The 10,458-nt window shown below is 37.0% G+C and overlaps 1 pseudogene; it reads right to left on the bottom strand.

Moving 5' to 3' along the window:
- Nucleotides 1–217: 217 nt before the first annotated feature.
- Nucleotides 218–9,782, bottom strand: LOC141519171 (small ribosomal subunit protein eS19 pseudogene; annotated as a pseudogene).
- Nucleotides 9,783–10,458: the final 676 nt, after the last annotated feature.

Genomic DNA, 10,458 nt, shown 5'->3' with positions numbered 1-10,458 from the left:
ACAATCTGCTTGGACTGATTCTGAAGCATCATCAGACCATATAAAGCAATTTATAGAACTAATGTTTAGTTATTATATTTTACCTCAACTTTACACTGTGCAAAAAATTCTTTATAATTCTGTTGTTAAAGTGGACCAAATTTGAACCAATCCTCTTCTCATCATCTTTTTTTTTAATAAACAAGGCAATTTATTAATGAATCCAGTGTGGTTTGTCCTAATTTTTCTTGTTGGCAGCTGTCACCTAGTTAGCAATTCTGTCCAGATCTTTCTGTCCCTGAGATGTCAGCTTTCAAACCCATCCTTATCCTTATTCACCATCTTGAGGACTTCCAGGACTCATCAGGTCATGCTCTTGGATCATCTGCTGAAGTGAATGACTATGATCCCAATGTACTGGTAGCCATCATAGATCTTTGTCATGGATCCCACACCCACATCATCTCAGGGGTACAAATGATGGACCATGCTGGGTATAGAACCAGTCCTCATCATAAGGTACCAACTTCTTCTGTTTCACCAGCTTGACCATGCCTACCTATTTGGGAACTTTCAACTTCCATGACTTTTTTAGGAAAAGTGGAGAGGGCCCAGACAAACTCCTACTGGCTTACATACTTCACAGTGACTCATCTCCTACTGGCTTACATACTTCACAGTGACTCATCTTTTCTGATGAATGAATTCTTCTTGATGTCAGTCAATTTTACTCAAAGGACCCAAGATCTATGGATGTCTCAAATTCACTTCTAAACCTGAACAAAAAGCAAACACTAAAGCAAAAAAGGCAACCAGGGACCTAGGGGAAGCTTGAGTCCTCTTGTTGAGCCCCTTTCATGTTCTGACCCATGGAGAGGATCATCATAATTCTACAGTTTAGAAGAGCCAATTCTTTCCTACCCAACTGGAAATCTTAGTTTCATGATGCCACCAATAGGGTCAGAGAAGAGAAAGCCCCTAGAAGATGTCCCACCTTTTAAATGATACCTTCTATAAAGGGTAAAAGAGCAAGATGAAATAAACAGCTAGGACTGCATCTAAATATTGCTTTTATCAGTACTAGGTTACCACATAACCAGGAGTAGCCAAGGGAATATGGCATCTCCAAGTCCAAATGTTAAAGTACTATGCTCCTGGAGATCTTGTAAGCTTACTGAACTTTCACCTCACAAATACTCGTGTATGTATATGTCCACACATTTGCATATGCATACATAAGGATACAAGATATCCCAAAAGTTCTAGTGAAGTTTTAAGCCATTATAACTCTACACATATATTCTCATCATGTGAAAGTTCACATTTATGTAGTTTTTCAACCAAACAACATTTATTAAGCACTACTTTATACTGGCTAAAGATTGGCAAAACATTTTTATATATTTTTTCCTAAATATTTAGATTCATTATATCATTTGACCCTCACAATCTTCCAAAGTAGGTGTTATTATTTTTCCCCATTTTACAAATGAGAAAAAAGATTCAGAAAGATTAAATCTAGAAGATCTCACAATAATAAGTGTCTAAAGCAGGTTTTGCATATAGAGCTGTCCTGGCACTAGATAGTCCTAAGCACTATCCATTACACCATATTACCTAACTTTATATTTACACACACAATCAAATACACAGAGAAAGCAGTAACATCAGCACTTATGCTCTGATTTTAAATTCACAGTGAAGTACAACTAGAGGCAACCCTTGTATGGGAGAGAAGAGGGAAAAAATAAGAGAATTAAGAAATAAAACTAATTTTCTAAAATGACATAAGCTTATTTAATTAACACACAGAATAATAATATCCATATTAGCCTCCCATTAAACATACAAACCTATTATTGGTGGTGAATTTAGAATTTTCAAGATCATGTCAATGGTTTGCAATAACACATAAGATGGTTCCTATCAGGTTATCTTGTAAAATGGGTCCAAACAGTCAAAAATAGAGAGAATCATTTAGCAATTAACATAAAATATTTCCATTCCCAAATTTCTGGGAAGGCAATGGTAACAACTTAAAACCATGGAATAGAATTCCTTTATAGTCAACTCAAACTGAAGAGCATAGAAGCTCTGTATTGGTAGATAAAGAAAAGTAAGACAATTAGGAGTTAAAGGGAAAACTTTGCAAATTGTTCTTAACCCATAACTTCTAAGTGAAGGCTAGAAAAGGTGTCACTTCAAGCAACAGGACAGAGTTTCCAGGGATAGGACACCTTGGACTAGAACTAGATTTCACAAGCATACAAGATTAATGAGGAGATGAGGGGTGAAAGAATTTTTTTTATAGCAGACCTACAAAATCTAGAAGCATCAATTCAGGTCTTCTGACTCCAGGTCCAGCACACTATCCACTGCACTATTTAGCTAATTTTTGATAAGGGGAACTACATATCTTGTTGACATGAATACAAAGATGAAAGGTGGGGATGGAGAGAAAATGAAAGAAAACTTCATACAGAAAGGACTGAGACAAAGAATTGAATTCCTATTCTGATGTCTCATTATGGCAAGATGATGACCCTCAATTAGCAAAGGTCACACCAACAAGGTATCAGTTTCCATCATGCTGGAAAAGATTTTAATTAAGCTAGCAATACCAATAGTAGTACCCAAAGAGATTGAAGAAAAAGGAAAAGGACTTAAGTGTACAAAATTATTTATAGAAACTTTTTGGAGTGGTAAAGAATTAAAAATGAAGAGAAGATACCCATAAATTGGGAAATGATAAACAACTTGGTTTCAGACTTACATGAACTGATACAGAGTGAAGTGGAGCAGAACAAGGAAAATAATTTATACAATAATGACACGATAAAACAACAAAGCAACTTAATGACTAGCCACAATTCCAAATTGCCTTTTCCTTGGCAGAGGAATAATGGACTCAAAAATACAGAATGAAATGTCTGTTTGAATAAAGTCAATGTGGGAATTTGTTTTGCTGTACTATATTGTTACAAGTGTTCTGTTTTTCTTTTTTTTTCAATAAAATGGGGAGAGGAGAAATAAATATGTGCTTGTAGTAATAACACCTCAGTTACTAGGAGTGGATAGAGCACTAGAACTGGAGTCAGGAAGGCTCATCTTTCCAAGTTCAAATCTGACTTCAGACACTTACTGGCTATTTAACCCTGGACAAATTACTTTAAGTTTTAAATATGGTCCAGGAACAACATAAAGACTAACAGACATCTGTGGGGGGTGGGGGGAGGGAAACAAGATTGGGGGAGAATTGTAAAATTCAAATAAATAAATTTTAAAAAAACAATAAATAGATAAATAAATGAACAAATGAATGAATAAACAAACAAATAAATGATTGAATGAGTGAATGAATGAATAGATATGGTCCAGGTATAGACCTAGTTTTTTGAGAACTAACTTAGCCAATCACAAAGAGGCACATCATTCTTGTTTTGGTCAGCAAAACACTTTGTAAACTGTAAAGTGCTATGTTGATACAAGCTCTTATTGCTTTTTTCATTATACTACAATTCCTAAATGAACAGCAGAAAGCTCCCACTCAATTGGAACTGAGCTGGCATAGGTCCCCAAATGTAAGACATCAGTTGTAGTTACACTCTGACTGGGCATAGTTCAGAACAGGAACTTACATTTAACTTCTCTGGGTTTGTATCTGCATAACCCTTGTTGAATAAAAAAGATTCCCTGAATGTGCATTCAAGATTCCATAAATATCCTCTTAAAAAATTCCAACATTGTGATGACAGGGTTTATTAGAGGACTGAGTGTGTTTAACTCTTCCAATAAATCATAATTGATGCTTAGGAAGGAATTAAGATTTATTATGAAAATGCCTGGGACTGGATTTTATTCAAAAAAATCATAGAAGGAAAAGAAAAGAGGAGTATGTGGGGGAGTTGTGAATAGAAGGCGCCCAAAGGATTCCCACTAACTATTTTCAGCTACAGGAAATTTACTAAATAGAGTCTGTTCTCCAATGTGAACTAAATAATAGATATCTATTTGTGGCTCCTAACCAAAGGAAAAAATCATGTATATTCCTTTTGAATGTAGTGGGCCCCAAAAAGTGACTTTTTGAGTGGTGAGCTTGCTGATCAATTTAACAATTTAATACAGGTAAGAAACACTACAACTAAATATGCAATCTGAATGAACATACATGTTGTAACATCCTTTAATATTGCATGTCAGATATTTGAGAGTCTAGAATGCTCATAGCCATAGCATTTAACAGATGTCCAGACATATGAGGGTTTAGAAAGATGTCCACAGTCTCCAAAATGTGCCTTTTGGGGAGTTATGGTCTCCTGAACAAATATATTTTTTGGCAACGGTTTGGGTTGAGATAGCTCTTATAATAAGTTATACATTGTCAGCCAGCATATGTGCCCAAGACGATCATGGGAAAAATCTGAATGAGGTTTCTGCTAAATAAATGCTTTACCCACATGGAGTCCTCCAACTGTAAACCTTGGCATCCAAAACACTTATTAATTCACCTTTTCCTATAACCATAGAAAATACAACTTTGGAAATGAAAATGGCAAATGTTGGGAGAACTGTGGGAAGATGGGCATATTCATGGGCTATTGGTGAAGCTGAAAACTTGTCCAATAGTACTGGAAAATCATGTGAAATTATTTTTCAAAATTCATTAAATTGTTCCTACCCTTAGACATAGAAAATCAGTACTGGGTTTATAATCCTACAAGGTCAAAAGCCATATTCTCCCTCTCTATTCCTTTGCTCTAGCCTTAGGAAAAGAGATGACCCTTCTTAAAACCAAGCCCTCAGCCTTCATCTTTGACCCCATCCCCTCCCATCTCATCCCTGGTCACATCATTGAGAAGCTTAAAACATACTTTCAAGTGCCAGTTCTGTGAGAGGCAAACCATGGTGGCTCACCATTCCTTCCAGAATGGTGTTCAAACTCTAATCTAACATTCAAGTTTCTCTGGATTTAGCTTTCCAGCTTAATCTCATACTATAGTTCTTTAGATACTAAGATAATTCATTATCAATTAGGATTCAGGCTGCTTATTTCATCTTTCTGGGCCCAGTCCCAGTAGGACAGACAATCAGTCTCTGAAAGGCATGGTTGATAAGATCTTCGCCCTAATGCTCAGGGTACATACTCTTTGATCTTGGTCAGGACCCCACCCAACTAGGAAACCTTTCTTTTATTTGAAATGTAATTAGAATTTGATGTAGGTAAATTCTTGCCCTGAGGGAATAATCCCCATAACCTTGCATCCTTCAATGGATTTCAGCTCATGAAGGAGAAAACCAACCAGAGTGGTCTGGATGGAGATGGATTCCCCTGTCCAGTTTGCTGGAGATGGATGACTCTCAAGATCAAGTCATGATCACAGTAGGAGGAGATGAAGATTTTTTAACCCATCTCTTCATTAATTATTCTCTAATCAGAGTTGATTTTCACCTGTTAGGGGTGCCCCTTTTTCCAAAGGTATTTAAAGCATTCAATATTTCCATGGTTTGGGGGGGGTTGGTTCCCAGAGAAAGTAATGACCATCAATTTATTAATTATTAGCTAGACTGAGCCTGGTGTTTCATTTGTTCCAGTGCTCTCTATTCCAGTTAAACTTAACTGATGCACTGTTCCTCAGCTTTATCTTATCAACCTGAATCTTCCCATGAAGGACCAACACTGTACCCTTGACTTTCAAGTACAAAAGACAAACTTGTGGATGGGATAAGGTGCAGGGGCTGGAATCAGAAAGATCTGAGTTTCAAATGTGACCTGAGAAATTTAGTAGATATATGACTCTAGGTAACCTCTGCCTCAATTTCCTCAACCAAAATGGTGAGTAATAAGCACTGTTTTTGTGAGTATCAAATGAGATATTTGTAAAATACTTAACAGAGAGGGAAGAAAGATAAGGAAAAAGAGAAACAGAGAGAGATAATAAGCAGAAGCACACTACTTTGAAGTGTAAGAAATGATGAATATGAAAAATTCAGAGAAATCTGGAAAGTTATGTATGAATTAATATAGAGTGAAGTAAGTTGAACCAGTAGAACAATCTAAAAACATGGTCCTGGTAATGTAATGAAAAACAACATTGAAGAATGTAAGATACTAGAGGTATCAGAATATTGATAAATTTGATTGCTTTACTGGTGGTGAAGCAAGTTTCCCTTCCCTTCATGCTCTTCATAGAAAAGTATTGAACTGTGGCTACAAAGGCAGGGAGAAAGATAAAAGGAAGGGAGTGCAGAGAAAGAGAGAAAGAGACAGAAACAGAGAGGGAAGGAAAGAGAGAAAGCGAAAGGAAAAGAGAAACAGAGACAAGCAGGGAGAAAGAGAGAGATAGAAACAGAAGATAGGGAGAAAGTTAGAGAAATGAAAGAAAGACAGAAAGAGAGGAAAGAACAAAAGAAAGGAAGAGAGAGATAAAGAAACAGAAAGAGACAGAAAGAAAAACAAAGACAGGTAGAGAGAAAGGGAAAGAGAGGTGGAGAGAGACAGAAACAGTCTGAAACAGACAGGGATAATGAGAAAAAAATGAGAGAGAGAGAGAGAGAGAGAGAGAGAGAGACCTAGAGAAACAGAAGGGGGGGGGAGAAGAAGAAAAAGGAAAAAGAAAAAGAAAGACAGTATTACACTCACTTTTTAAGGTCCACTAAGTGGGCTACTCTTCTCGGATTAGCAACCAGTATCTCCTCTCCCCCACTTCAACATATCATAGGCTTCAGTCCCAAGGGGACACCAGCATTTGCTGCTATCCCAAAGCAACAAAACATTCAACACATGTGTTTGCTCCACCCCCACACACACACTCCATGAAGTTGATCTTCTATTTCACTGGTAAATCCATTAAAAGTACACAGCATAGCTCAGGAATCCTACTTTGTCCTGGTCAACACTTCCTCCAGGATATTTTGCTTCATCTCTTAGTTACATGCTTTACCTTAACCCTCAAAATCTTTGAGGGAAAAAAAATACATTATACCTCCAAGACCCCTCCTAAGGTAGAATGTAATCTCACTGAAGGCATAGACTCCCTGACTTGTTTGAATCATATCTCCAGTGCTAACTTAGCATAGAACCTTGTATATGACATAAATATTCTAACTAGCTAGTTATTTCCATTTAATTTTTGTGTTCCTGAACCTAGGACACATAATAGGTGTTAAACAAATGTTTGCTGATTCAATGTTTGATTGAATTCCAATTTCCCAAGTTCCACTAAAAATTTCTCTTCCCAGAACATCCTGATGTTTTTTCTACCTATTTTTCTATACCAAAAATATTCTAAAATTGTCTCTTTTTGAAGTTTCCATCTAACACAAGCTTCCCACGTTCTCTTCTAATTCCAAAGTCCTTCCAGTTTTCAGTTTTCTTCAACACATTTTCCCACATCCTTTGTCTTCACTTACCTTTCTTTCCCTAGTGGTATATTGATCTCATTATTATTCTGTCTTCCCCAAATCAGATACTGGCTCATTACATAGTATCCTCTAAATAATACACATAATTCATTACACATATTTATCTCAACTGCCAAAAAAAAAAGCACAAAATCATGACAAACCTTCAATTGGGGAGTGCTTAACAAAAATCTGGTTTGTCTCTTTAGTTGTTCATCACAAATACTGAACCACACATGAAAATTAAAGCTGCTATTTACAGGGTATGTGTGTGTGTGTGTGTGTGTGTGTGTGTGTGACTGCTTAATGCATGTGCCATTTCAGAAAAGTATAGTATCCTGAGTGCAAGAAAGGATAGCCCCATTTCACCCAGTTCTGGTCAAATGACATCTGAAATCCTAGATTCAATGACTAATTTGAAAAAAGGACTTTGGTAAACTGATGCACTTTGAGGGAAGAGTGATAAGGATGACAAGCAGAATGGAAATCAAATCATGCCAAGATCAGATAACAGAACTAGGGAAGACTTAAGGAAGACAGGTAGCTGGGTATTTTGAAGAATTGTCTAAGGGAAGAACTAAAACTTATAGAACTTCTTGTCATCAGAGTCCTAATGAGACCAAGGTATACAAATTTAAACTAATATAAAGGAAAACTACCAATTTACAAATATCTAGACTTGAGATGAACTGACTGTCTTTGGAGTAGTCAATTCCTTGTCACTGGAGCTTGTCAAGTAGAAATTTAATGATCCATGTGCTGGAGATGTTATAGATGAGATCCATTTGTTGTACTCCCCAAGAAATTCAGACCATGTGAGAATAAGCTCCTCAACCATTTGTACACAAAACATTGCCTGTAACATAGCTGAAGTCCCAGTTACCAAGTGAAAGAGTATAGATTTTTAAGGCTTTTTGTTTTGGGTATTTTTTTTGCACAATAGATAAGCACAGTGGATAAAGGGCCTCAAGTCAGGAAACTCTAAGTTCAAATCTAATCTCAGATACTTACTAGTTATATGACTCTGGGCAAGTCACTTAACCCTGTTTGCTTCAGTTGACTCATTTGTAAAGTGAACTGGAGGACCCCCTCCAGTATTTTTGCCAAAAAAAAAAACTCTAAATAGGATCAAAAAGAGTCAACACAACTGAACAACCTTTTAGTTACTGTGTTATGGACCTCTTTGGCCATCTTGGGAAGTCAATGGACCTTCTGATAGAAAAATGTTTTTAAAGGTATAGGAAGAATTATAAAGGAAAACAATTATAGTGAACTAGAATTGCAATTTTTTTCCCCATTCAGGTTCCCAGATCCTTTGAAACATATCCATGGACTTCGTGGGGATTCTATGGACCCCAGATGAAGAACTCCTAGAAAAGGGGGAGTCTCCCCACATCAACAAATTGACATTGACAATCAAAGAAGTCCCAAGAGGAAGAGGACATGTAAACTTCAGTACAGACAGGGGTCATTGTCTCCCTTGTGCTTGCTTTCTCTGGGACCTTTGCTCACTCATTTACTCTAGCATTCATACACCTGTCTCAGGTCCCAGTCTACAATCTACAGCTAGACTGGCATAGTTCTTTATGCCGTTGGTTGGCTCAGGTGTTCATTGCACATGACCAAATGACCTAGCTTTGCTAAAGAGGCTATTCCTAATAGATGCCAAGACTTCTGGATAGCTCTGAACCTCAGGACCATAGTGTGTTAGCAAAGTCAGTGCTTTCCTATCAGCATGTCACATATATATGACTTGAGTAAAAGTTGGAATACATGACCTCTGGTTTACCTTCCAGTCCTTTTTATATTCAAATCCACATATTTTCCATCTTAATGAAATTGTCATCTAGGTGTGAAAACATTGTGACCTATATTAAAAGATAAAATATCTAAAACATCATTATTGTTGCTGTTGTTGTTATGTGATTGTCAAAAAATACCAATAGAAGAAAATGCTCCAAAAGGTAGACGAGATGTCTGAGGTAGAGATTGTACTTTTTGTACACTCTTAGTTTCTTCTCATTTCCCATCAGGATGAACTCTTCTGAACTTTTCTCAGAAACTTCTTCATTCTAGAAGATCACTTCAACCTGAAATTCCCACCTCGAACCTCCCTCCCTCCAAGAAAGATCCCTCTTTCTGATTGGAGGATGAAAAGATCCTCCCATGGGGTGGCTAGGTGGTATAATGGATAGAGCACCAGCCCTGGAGTCAGGAGTACCTGGGTTCAAATCTGGTCTCACTTAGTGACTGCCTAGCTGTGTGGCCTTGGGCAAGCCACTTAACTCCATTTGCCTTGCAAAAACTTAAAAAAAAAAAGATCCCTCCAAAATCTCCATTTAAAAAGAGCAGCCATGTCTTCATTTCCTACCAGGCTGCATTTCCTTAGGCTTTTTCACCATGTTCTATGCTAGGTACCTTTTTTCTCATTGCCATTCCCCTTTTAAATTTTCTTTTATATACAGTCTTCCCCTTTCAAATAGAAATTCCTTGAGCATAGGGATCCACCTTCTTTTTGCTTGTATTTATATTCTCCAGACTTAGCACAATGCATGATAAAGAGTTAACATTTAATGAAAGCTTGCTGACTGGCTGCCATGTTTTTATTGAAATAATCCCTGTGGTTGATTATTACAATGCAATAAGAAATGTCAAACATAATGAACTCAAGAAATCATAGTAAGACTTACAGTAATTAATGCAAAATCAAAAACAATATAGCCAATGACCACCGCAAAGTTAATAGAACATTCACCATAAAACAACTGAAAATGAATGTTGCAAAGTTACAAGACCCAAGCTTGTTCTCAAAGAAGAGCAATGAAAAGATAATCCTTCCCCTGTCCTTTGCAAAGGTGTTGGGGACAGAGGTGCATATTGCTTATAACATTGTTTTTAAAAGGTATTTATTGTGGTGATTTTTTTCTTCTCTTTCTCTTTATTTTTTTTAGGGTTTTTTTTTTGCAAGGCAGACTGAGTTAAGTGGCTTGCCCAAGGCCACACAGCTAGGTAATTATTAAGTGTCTGAGACCGGATTTGAACCCAGGTACTCCTGACTCCAGGGCCGGTGCTTTATCC

This window comes from Macrotis lagotis, chromosome 3, assembly GCF_037893015.1.
Source record: "Macrotis lagotis isolate mMagLag1 chromosome 3, bilby.v1.9.chrom.fasta, whole genome shotgun sequence".
NCBI lineage: Eukaryota > Metazoa > Chordata > Mammalia > Peramelemorphia > Peramelidae > Macrotis > Macrotis lagotis.
Note: the sequence above shows the minus strand (reverse complement) of the source record. Positions and strands in the feature narration are given on the sequence as shown.